The 12,039-nt window shown below is 46.1% G+C and overlaps 1 long non-coding RNA gene across 4 annotated transcripts in view; it reads right to left on the reverse strand.

The window, feature by feature from the left end:
- Positions 1–12,039, reverse strand: part of LOC123285530 (uncharacterized) — a 65,602-nt gene that overhangs the window by 12,270 nt on the left and 41,293 nt on the right. The gene's annotated exons all lie outside the window — the stretch shown is intronic.

Consider the following 12,039-nt stretch of genomic DNA (forward strand, 5'->3'; position numbering starts at 1 on the left):
TCAGGAAGGTGTGCTGTCCTAGGGAGGGAGACTTTGAGGTGAAGTGGTCACTGAGCTGGTGGAGAGGAGACAGAAGTCACGCCATGTGTGGGTAGTAGTGAGGGATGTGGCAGGGACCTGTGGTAACAGTGAAGAAAGAGAAGCAGGTGGCATGTCAACCGCCTCTGAGAGTCTGTCGTGCTGAGACCGTGTCTTTTTCCCAAATGTTTCTCCAGCACCTAGCAGTGTCTGCTACATAGTAATTGCTCAGTACATATGTAGAGCAGAGATCAAAGAAACTAATTTATTTAGAGTAAAGGATTCATGCTGAAGAATTTCGTGTCGTAGAGTCCTGCATCAGTGGAAAGAACAGTGGAGCCGGAATCAGAGGGTCTGAGTTGTGTGATCCAGTGTGTGACCTGGAGCAAGTCAGCTGACCACTTTGGGCTAGGTTTCCTCATCTGTAAATCAAGGATGACAATACTCAGTCTGTCCACTTCACTGGATTGCTGTAAAAAACAACTACAACAGTGAGTGGAAAGCTGCTTGGGAAAGGACAGTACGTGCAGAAGGTGGTGGCAGTGATGATAAATAACCTAGCTCCTTTGGCTATTCTAAGGAAAAGCCATTAACAAAGAGAGTTGCCAGTCTGTCTCTGCTGAAGTCCCCATCTGTGATGTAAGATCATGGGTGAGGCTGCTGATGAGGCTCCAGGGGCCTGGAGAAGCAACAGGGGTTTCTCACCCAAGGTTGGCAGACCTGCCAAAATTAAGAGCAAGCACAGTTGAGAGTCAGTTGAAAAGCTGAGCTCAATAAAAACAGGAGATTCTAAATAGGGCAACACAAGTGAGGCATCAAGAGCAGAAGCACGATCCAGGACTCTGAGCATCACGGAGGGGAGATGACAGCAATGTTCTCAAGTAAGCACGTGCCCAGAGAAGGGTGACAGCCTGTAGCTCCTTTTTATTAACAGCTTTATTGAGATATAATCATATACCATATAACTCAACCATTTAAAGGGTACAATTCAAGGGCTTTTTGTGTATTCACACAGTTATGCACCCCCCATCACAGTCAATTTTACAACAGTTCATTAGCCTAAAGAGACAACCCCTACCTCTTAGCCATCACTCCATCTCCCCACCCCACCAGCATCCGGAGGCAACTACTAATCTACTTTCTGACTCTATAGATTTGCCTATTTTGGACATTTCAAATAAATGGAGCCATACCATATGTGGTCCTTTGTGAATGGATTCTTTCAATTAGCATGTTTTCAAGGTTCAACGAATACTGTAGCATGTATCAGTACTTCATTTCTTTCTCTTGCTGAATAATATTCCATTTTATGGATATACCACATTTTGGCTATCCATTCATCAGTAGATGGACCTCTACTTAAAAGAACACTGTGGACCACTGGAAAATCCATTTGGTAAGTGACTCTTCCTTTCACCTACACACTGCCAACAGAGCAAGTGATTCACGCTGTTGTCCAGTTGTGAGAGTTGCATTGAGCCCCTATCTTGAGACCTGAATACCTGAGGACCAGCCACTGAGGCCAGGGCTTCCCTGAGACAGAATGTCTGGAGCTTCCACTGCATAAAAGTCACAGACTCATCCAGATATCAGACCTCCAAACTTTTCCCCGTCAGCCATATGAGCTTGATACCAGCCCTGCTATCAATTTCCCTACATCAAACCCAGCATACATGGAGTTAAAACCAAAGAACTTATTCCTGCTTACTCCCTGGTTTCCTGGCTCCAGAATCCACTATCCTCCCTGGAGACAAATGGCCAAGGACAAGCACCTGCATTCACTATCTCTTCCCCACAAAGAGATACAGGCTGGTGCAAAAGCTGCTGACCAGCCAAGGTCACAGGCTCCCTCCTCTCTGCAAGTTGTCTCAAGGCCAAAGACAGGCTGGTGGGAAAGCTCCGACCAGCAAGGCCATATGCTCCCCCTCCCCTACCTAAAACCCCAAATAAAAACCCTTTCTTTCAGCTTTTCAGGGAGTTTGGGATTTCAGCCTTAGCTGCTGTAGGGGAGGAAGACTTTTCCTCTACCTAATGTGGGTTCATCTGGCCAGAGAACAAATTAAATTCACATGAGACAGAATAGCAAGAGAAAATTAAACAAAGCTTTATGAGGACCACGGCCCGGGGAATTTCTTCCTGAAGGAAGAAAGGGCACCGAAGAAGTGAGGTATACAGAGTGGTTATATAACCCCAAAACAGGACGTTTCACATATGATTGAAATGTCCCTCCCACAGTGGGTCTGCTGTCTCGGAGGGCATAGCAGGAGGCAAGTCTATTGTCGTGAGCTGGGTGGTCACAGGTGAGCGCAGCAATCAGTTCCTAGCCTAAGGAAAGATGCTTAATCCTTAAAGAAATGCCAATGTTGGGAGGGGGAGGGAAGTCATTTACAGGAGGTTACCAGAAACAGGAATAAGATTATTATGCAGATTTAAGTCCTTGCCTTTGGTATTGATTAAGAGTTTCTAGAGATAAGGTCATCTCCCCTTCTTCCTGGTAGAGAGGGGGATATCTTTACAGATGGAGAGTTCCTTTACGATGTAAATGTCTCTTAACAAAAGGGTAAGCAAGTTCTACTTTTCAGTTGCTTTCCTGTTTGCAAAGAAACCAGCCTCAAATAATCCTCATGCCAGAGACATATCTTGGGGTGGCCGTTTCCAGGTCCCCACACTGCCCTTTGTCCTTGCTCAATGCTGTGCAATAGTAAAGTCCTACTTTCTTCCCAGAGTCAAAGATTGGCTTGCTGCGCAAGGGGTGAGCGAACTCACTTCAGGTTCGATATCAAGCTCACAGCCCCAGACTCCAGACCCTAGCTCTGGCTGTGCAAGAGGCTCTAGAATTAAACATTACGAGGTCGGATCCCCTCCAGCTGGGAGCCCCAGTCAATGAGATAAGGGAGGTCGTACTGGACTGAGTGGAAGGCTGCTGGGGGCACCACAGGCAGGGAACCAGGTCTGCCTTCCCCAGAGGCCAAGGGAAGCTGGGAGCGAACATGAACAAGTGAAGACCTTTCTCTCGGAGCTCGTGTTCCCCTTTGGGTGAAACAGGTCACACCTGATCATTTCTGGCCTTCAGCCTGGGATCCCCTCTTGCTCTGTAAGACCTTCTCTTCTGAAAGATGAAGACAATAGGGCCTCTTAACAGATTCTCTTGTCTTAATTGTGTGCTTTTATAGTTTTCTGAGTTTATAAGTGGCACATTCAATGAAAATTTGAAGGAAAAGAAAGCAAAGCAAAAAGTATAAAGAAAAGAACAGTGACTTTGCACTCAGATTTAATTGCTGCATCTGCTGTTTGCTCATTCTGGAAGTTTCTATTTTATATGTGTAGATCTCCTGGACTTCTGCCTCGCGGTTTCTCACCTCTTGGTGTCATTTTTCTCTCTCTTCAACTGTGGGGAAATGTCTCCATGTCTTCTTGCCCTGGTTTAGCATCAACCATGTCCATCTGCCTCCACGCATGTCCAGACGTGGCGGCTGTGTCTTCTAGCTGTCATCACTCTTCCTGCCCCAGTGCTCCCCTTTTCTGTCTGCCTGCTCCCACGTCTTGGGGGCAACGTGCCCTTGACTCTGAGGATACAGACTAGAGGTGGTTTACGGCTTCATAATGGTCATGAGGTGATACTTCCAGAAGGGAACAGTTTTGCTCTGATTTTTCAGACCAACCCCCTCTTTCGTCTTAAAAAAGATATTTCAGTATGTCCGGTGGTTTTTCTCCACAAAGAGGGGCTGTTCCTGTTTTCCCAGTGTTGGGAGGTGAGACAGATTCCAGCAGCAGCTGTGTAGCTCACTAACCCCGCAGTCCTAGTGAGGGGAATGACGAGATTGTCTGTGGTTCTGCTTTCCCACGTGAGAAGTCTGGTTACAAGCGGGAAGTCAGTGGACTCGACAGCTGGAGGCAGCTTTGGAGCAGTCCAGCCCCATGCTGCAAGTCCTTTTCAGAGTTTGTTGGGCAGCCCAAAGTCCATGGGGCATCTTACCCTGCCCTGGCCACCACCGCCCTCCCTGGGAACCCGCCTCACATTTGGAGACACCATCTGCTGTTGCTGGGAGCTGGGAGTGAGCGCCGCAGACGCCTTCTCACGGTACAGGGCTCTGGCACGGGCGGGACTGAGCTGTCACACCTTACCTCAGGTCCTCCGATCGCCGCCTTCGCCTTCCCTGTGGATGCTCATCCCTGCAGCCTCTCCTTCTCCTGGATAAGGGATTTTAGAAGGGACCTGCTTGAGCTCCCTTCCACTCACTCCCTGTGGCAGACATGACATCATCATTGGCCCGCAGTGTCTGTCCCCCTTCCTCCTTGCCTCCAGAACACTGTTTTTGTTCCTGGGGCCATTGTGGGCAACCCAAGGTGGCCATGATTCACCTAAGCTGGTGGTTCTCTGGGAAGGCTGTTAACCACACCAGGAGGTGCTTTGGAATGTGTGTGTGTGTGTGGAGGGGCTTGTAAATGTCTGAATGATTGAAGGGTGCCAGAGAGCAGGGGGTGCTGGGTGCCCTGCATGTGTGGGAGAGTTGTGTAGCACAAAGCCCAGCCCTGTGTATGCTCTAAGCCCACCGGAAATTCATGGAGAGAAAACTGTGTCATCTGCACCCAACAATCTAACTCCATTTTGTATATAAGCACAAAATATTTGTGTCACAGCTTTAACAAACACTAAAATTTTCCAAGAATGCAGCTATTGCGTAAATTTAAGAAAGATTGTGCTATGCTTTGTTGTTTGTGCTATGTTTTGAAATTTACCAGGAGCTGTTCAAATTACAGAAAATAACATCACTGCCAGGCATCACTCCTCCATCTGAGTTGACAGTGCCACACCCCAACAAGGCAGCTGTCACGTGTGAGCGTGGGATTGAGGGGATCTGAGTCTCCATTAAAAGACTTAGACTCAACTGTTATTAAATAAAGGGAGAGGCATGAAACACAAGTATTTGAATTAAATTCATAATTAAAAATTGTTTTCAAAATAATTTCGTGTTTGTCATCCGTATTTAAAATTTTTTTTCTTTAGCATAATGATAAGATTATTGTGAGAATAATGACATTTATTTATTTTGGGGTTGCCTATTGTTTTTCAACCTTATTTGGATCCTCTTGCCAGAATTGCACCAAACACCTTCTCTACAGCCCCTTTTATTATTATTTTTTCTAGAACACATTCTAGTCCATTGCTTATTGAAACACAAGGCCTCCAAGGGATTTTCAGGTCCTCAAGGCTAAGTGTCTATCTTGATGTGTCTTTGAGATGTCACTCTATAAATAGTAAATGGGTTTTCTATGGCACTTCGTTCCCTGTCCCATGTAGTAAAGAAAGAATTATTGTGACACTGCATTTAGCAATAAGGCTCAGCTTACTGAGAGAATGTCACAGTCCTCACCGCTTCCACTTCCATAGGCTGTAATTTGTCTGGACTGTTAAGGTTTTTCTCCCTCTTTCTTTTGTCATATGCAAACAAGTCTGGTTTGTTACTACTTATACTTACACTGGTTTGTATCCTAGTGAGCACTTGAACCTCTGCTCTTTCACCTTCCCGTCCTTGTGTGGAATATCTTCCGATCTTCTTTCTTTTTTTTCTCAACCATTTCTTATAAGTAGGTGCAACATCTGACTATGACAGTGTCTTCTAGTGGAGGCACACTGAGGCAATTATGCACTGAAATGCATAATATTTTATTTTAAACTACCTTCCTCTTATTTCTTATTTTTATGTTATAGTTAGGGCATTACTCTGAAATTATGGATATAGTTGGGTTATATGATCTTCATTGCTTTTCAGGATAAAGCAGTGTTACAAAATATTTGTTTTCTAAAAGGAGGGATTTGTCCTGATAGGATTGGGTTTAGGGAAAATACGACTGTCTTGTCCCCCAGTATCCCAGCCTCCCTGGAGCCCGCAGGCCGTGTGCCCCAGTTCCAGCCAAGCAGACGCCTGTGGGTAGGAGAGTGTGGGAAAGCTTTGTGTTCTCTTGATGACGGGGACACAGTGGCTTGCCTGTATCCTCTCCCTTTTTTGTTACCTGGAATGCTGATACATGGCTGAAACTGTACTTGTGACCATCGGGTGTCAAGTCCAAGGAGGAAACCAATAAACTCAGGACAGCAGACCCAGAAGAGAAAGTGCCAGAGCACCCAGACTACATCTTTGACCTACTGAACCAATGCAAATAATTCCCTACTTCTGGATAGTTATGTAGGAAAAGTGTTCTTTAAGCCATTGTAAATCGGGTTTTCTGTTACCTGCTTCACTAACTAATAACCAACCATTCCTTTGCCTACACTGATGCCCAGGCTAGCTGGTCTCACCTGTAGCTGCCACACCAACGACTTGGGAGCATCCTGAATCAGCAGTGACTTGGAAATCACTATTCTAGAAAAATCTGTGAATGAGATCTCTTCCAGTATGCACCACTATTCTCGCGGAAACTGCCCACATTCTCCTCAGAACTCTCCATTTTGAATGCTTCTTCAATCTTATGAATAAACTGTCGGGGGAACTCGACCCAGTGAGCGCGGCCTTTGACGCATCCTTAGGAAGGCAGCTGGGCGGTGGGCCCTAGCACGGCCTGGAGCCGAAACTGCTGAAGCTGAGGTTCTGTAGGACAGCAGTCACCAGAGTTCTGTTGTTCCGTAACGCCAGTAGCACAGATGAAATAAAAGCAAATCTATTAACTCCGCTGCTGTTACCACTTCACGCTAATTATTTAGGTGAAGTGGTTTTGCCTTAATTATGGAACATTATTCAATTAAAGTGCATTTGACCACCCACAACTTTTGTTCAAGAGCACTTCACACACAGACACCTCTAATCAGAGCACAAAGCACTTAAACAAATACTTAAACGCTTACACGCGTGTAAAAACCATAAGGCATGACATTCTTCCTCCTAAAGGGAACCTTCGGCCATTGTGTCTGTGCAAGACCAGGCTTTAGAAATAATGAGTAACCAAGAGTGTTCACGCAGAGTATTTAGAGGAGTGTGGGAAAGGCACCAAAACTATATTTGTTCTCCAAAATCCAAAAAAATCCTTGACACCATCTTTGTAGCGAAATATAAAATGATGGAAACTATAATACAATTGATTTATTCCCTAACCAACCAGCAGAAAATACAATAGAGACTTTAAGAGACAATTTGCAATAGGATGTGGAAGTTATTGTGTCCAGAAATAGGTCACTTACTATAATTTCAGGGAAAAGTTTGAGTTGGTGCTTAATAACTGCTCTTTTTCTCAGTGCCTGGGGTGCGCCAGGCTGTGTGCTGGACGTTGGCCAAGATCAATAGCAGGAGAGACACTGTCCCCGCCGCCTCTCAATTGGCAGTACGAGGCTGGGGCAGGTGCTCAAAAAGGAAGGTGCAAAGGTTGCTACTACCCAGATCAAGATGAGCCTTGGGGACAGACATGTCAGGGGTTTGGACTTTGCTCCAAGGGCATAGAGAAGTCACTGGAAGTTCTGCATAAAGTCTCTGTGTCACTTTTGCATTGTAAAACCATCTCCCTGGCTGCAGAGTGGAGACTGCATGGAGAAGGAGCATGACTGGAAGCCAGGAGTCCAGCTGACAGGTGCAGAGGTGCGGCAGCGAGGAGAAGCAATGAGACAGCTTGAAGAGAGATTTAGGAAGCAGACTTGAAAGGACTTGCTGAATTACTGGGCATTGGCTTGGGACGCTTATGATTCAATGGGTCTGAGTCTGGGTCCAGGAAGCAGAACGTGTTTAACAAATACAAGCCAAGAGTTTTGAAAGTACGTAGCATTTCCCCTATCTCCACTTCGTGACTGAGCGACTGGAGTCCTAAAGCTGGTGAGCGATGTTCCCTAGGTGACAGCCTGAAAATGTGGCTGCTCTCTTGGTTAGTTGGCACTTTGTGCTTATTTCTATTTGTGAGTTCTACCTTTCTTTGCCCTCCAGCAAACCTCTGGGCCAAGAGGAGGTGACAGATGTGTCATACAGGGCACCAGAGTGAGCAGTCTTTGAAGGAAACTTCCTACGGCCTCTGTGTTAGTAGAAGAAGAGATTGAGGACATTCCTTGAGGGTTTGCCCTCAGGTCAGGTTCTGTCTGGATGCTATATTTTATCTCATTTTATATAGTATTATCCTTGTTCTGATGAGAAAAACTTAGACTCAGGAAGGTTAGGTGATCTTTCTAAATCACGATTAGGAGTTTATGGTGTCATACCTCAGGTCTGTCTGGCCTCACACCATCGTCTGGTGCCTCCACTGAGCAACAGTCATGGTGGGGCGTGAACAACAGGGCCATTCCCTTCTTTACCACCATAACACTACAAGATGATATGTGGCTGAGCCCAGTGCAACCACAGTCCCATCTTGAGCCTGTGACTTGGGATTTCTCCCTGCTGATAGGCACATCAGTTAACATCTGCTGAAATTTAATACTTGAGTCAATCTTTGGCTAGCACTGTGGATCTGACCTTCCACCCACTTAGAGAAAGTGTGGAGGCCTTTTCCACTGTCAGATACAAATGAGATCCAACTGCCTGGGACTTCACCCCCTTGCCAGATGTTTTATATGTTAAGTTTCCTGCCCAGTGTATCTTTTCATTAACCATACTTTTTTTAAGCTGCAGGCTGCAACCCATTAGTGATCCCAAAATCAATTTAGTGGATCACAATAGCCTTTTAAAGTATTGGAATAGACTATCCAAGAATAGAACAAGAACAGAAAATATGAGAACATACCTCACTGAGTAAAGGGTGCTATTTTGTGAAACTTATGTATCAGTTGTGTTTGTATGTGATGATAAAAAGTATATTTCTTACTCTGAGTTGTGGCACAAAAAAAAAGAAAGAAAGAAAACCACTGCTTTGGAGGCTCTGTCATCCTTCCTTTCTGGTTCCTGAAAGAGCAGCCCTCTCTGCCCACGGGAGAAGGTTAACTTACAAGCTGAGAGATGGAAGGGAAAGGAGAGGCGGAAGGTTGAGTCTTCAGGCAGCCAGGAAGATAACAGCTTGCAATGAAGAGAGACGCCCTTGTCAGCAGGGCATCCTAGGCTAGCGTGCTCAGAGAGACGCCGCCGTGTACACTGCATTATTCTGTTGCATCCACTTTACTGTTTTCCCACGTCTCAAGATTGCTTTGGGATACTGCTTTGTGGATACTCAACAGTTTGGCTTCCTGGATGCTGCAACACGAAACAAAGAAGTGTGTATATTTCTTTTTTAACTTTTTATTATGGGAAAATTTTAACCACATACAAAAGTAGTCAGGATAGTTTAATGAAGCCTCACATATCACCACCCAGCTTCAACAATGGTCAGGTTGCGGTCGATCTGGTTGCCTCTGTAACTTACCCACTTTCCATGTATGCTATCATTTCATGCATGAATATTTCAGTGTGTATTCAAAGAGGGGATGTTCGAATGTTTATGTCTGCTGGGGTCCTCCAAATCTGAGCCTCATCTGCCGCGGCTGAAGAGAACACGTCCCTGAGACGTGAGGCTTTGGCCGAAACACAAGAACAGATAGTCAGGCCACATGAAAAGACGGTCATGTGGCTTATGTTCCCTCCTAACCAAAAAACTCACACACACACACACAAAACTGATCACATATCCCAAGGCATCCTACAAGGAAAAAAAGGGAACAGGGGCCGGCCCCGTAGCCCAGTGGTTAAGTTCGTGTGCTCCACTTCAGCAGCCCAGGGTTTCGCTGGTTTGGATCCTGGGCGTGGACACAGCACCACTCATCAGGCCACACTGGGGCGGCGTCCACATGCCACAACTAGAAGGACCCACAACTAAAATACACAGGTATGTACTGGGGGGCTTCGGGGAAAAGAAAAAAAAAAGAACTGAAGGGAAGAGATGATGAAGTGGGGAAAGAGAGAAAGATTGATAAATAAGTAGAAATAAAAATAATTTTATTTTTTTATTTTCATTTATTTTTATTTTTATTTTTTTAAGATTTTATTTTTTTCCTTTTTCTCCCCAAAGCCCCCCGGTACATAGTTGTATATTCTTTGTTGTGGCTCCTTCTAGTTGTGGCATGTGGGACACTGCCTCAGCGTGGTTTGATGAGCAGTGCCATGTCCGCGCCCAGGATTCAAACCAATGAAACACTGGGCCGCCTGCAGTGAAGTGCGTGAACTTAACCTCTCGGCCACGGGGCCAGCCCCAGAAATAAAAATAATTTTAAAAAAAGGAAACAGAATGGCTTTATAAAAAGTAGGACCCCAGAGCCCATAGTCACCATGGTGACCATTGGAGGTTGCCTGGTCCAACACCACGGTTTTGCCAGTGAAGTAAGGGAGGCCAGAGAGGGGACGGGACTTAGAATAAGGAGCCAGAGGACAGCTCTCTGATCGCCAGTCCACAGGATCAAAACAGGACATCACTGCGTTTCTCATTCAAAGTTAGGAGACAGGAAGTTATTGAAGGGGTGGCCAGATAATCAGGAAGAAGAAGAAACTGCAGCCGCGGGCTGTCTCCTAAGTGGACGGACATTCTAGATCTTCATCGGTCCTGAGTCAATTCCCACACCTTTAACTGCCTGCATGTCGATTCCATTTTAAAGAAAATGCAACATTCTAAAACCTTTCTTAGATTATCCCCTTTCTCAGCAACTGATCCTTTCCTTTTCGTTTCCGTGACTCTGTCCTGCCTCAGGGTCAAGTCCAAACTCCTCAGCCAGGCCTTCCATGGCCACTTGTCCCATGACCTCCACCCCACTCATCTCCACACAGCTGGATTGGTCTTCTCTCTGTCCTCTGAGTGCCGTAGGCTGGTTCCGCTTCCAGGCCCTGCAAGGGTGCTCTCCCTAGTGTACAACCTTCCTTCCTCCTCTCGCTCCTTACCTTGTCTGGCTCCCCTTTGGCCTCCCTCAGCTCTCTAAGCTCTGGGAAGCCTTGTGCTCCCAGACACTCAGGTCTCTATCTCTCCCCTTGTCTGGGTGCCTGCAGTACTTAAATCTGTTTCATTCACACTGATGCGGGGTCGGTGAGCCGAGGAGTCGAAAGAAAGATTTCTTGGACTCTCAAGATCTGGCAGTAATGCTCTTTTATTTAGGGAACAGTGTGGAATAGCATGGGGACAGGACCCATGGGCAGACAGAGCTGCTGCGTGGGGACAGGACCCACAGGCAGGAGGAGCTGCTGCTGCCCCCGCTAGTGCTGCGAACATGGGTGCAGAGTAAGGTTAAATTTAAGGCATAGGTATGTGAGCCATCTCTTTACAAGACAAAGAAAAGAACATGTAAAAAAGTTAAAATGGTATCAGTGCAGGTGGGGTCTGGCCATTGGGTGGTCCCACAACTTTTAGATAAGAATCAAATCGGATTAAGTAAAGGCCAGAAGCCACCACCCTAAATCAGTTACATGAGGTTGCCAGACAGTAACCAACTTAAATCCTTGCCTTCCCCATTAAGAGTTTCCAGAGATAAGGCCATCCCCCCTTCCTCCTGGTGCAGAGGGGGAGGCATGGAGATTTCCTTCACAAATGCAAATCTCTCTCTAAGGGCAAGCAAACTCTGCTCCTCGGAGCCTGCTTCTTATCTGCAGTTTAAAATTAACCGGCCTAAAATCCTCAACACACACGGATGCTTTTTAATATTGCCTTTTGACTAAGTTACCTTGGTTCACCTAATGATCTCCTCTGTCCTCTACTCTCCTTGAGGTTAACACTCAGGATTCTCCTTTTGCAGACTATCTCCCATTGTGAACTAAATAGGGGCAACTAATCCGTCAGCGCCGCAGGGCACTGTGGGGTGAGCTTCAGAGTCAGAGATCCCTGCTCCACGGCTCAGTCACCACGTGACCGCAGGCAAGTTAACTGACTGCCCTCAGCCGCATCCTCCCCTTGTAACTCCAGGAGGCTGGTACTTAGCCGGCAGGGTAAATACAAACGTATCTGCTTTCGCAGGTGGTATCTAGAACCTCCAGGTCTATCTCAGGAAGCCACTGAACAGTTCTTTTTTTTTTTTTCTTAAAGATGGGAACCTGAGCTAATAACTGTTGCCAATCTTTTTTTTTCTTTTTTTTCTGCTTTATCTCCCCAAATCCCCCTGGT

This window comes from Equus asinus, chromosome 5 (assembly GCF_041296235.1).
Source record: "Equus asinus isolate D_3611 breed Donkey chromosome 5, EquAss-T2T_v2, whole genome shotgun sequence".
Taxonomy (NCBI): domain Eukaryota; kingdom Metazoa; phylum Chordata; class Mammalia; order Perissodactyla; family Equidae; genus Equus; species Equus asinus.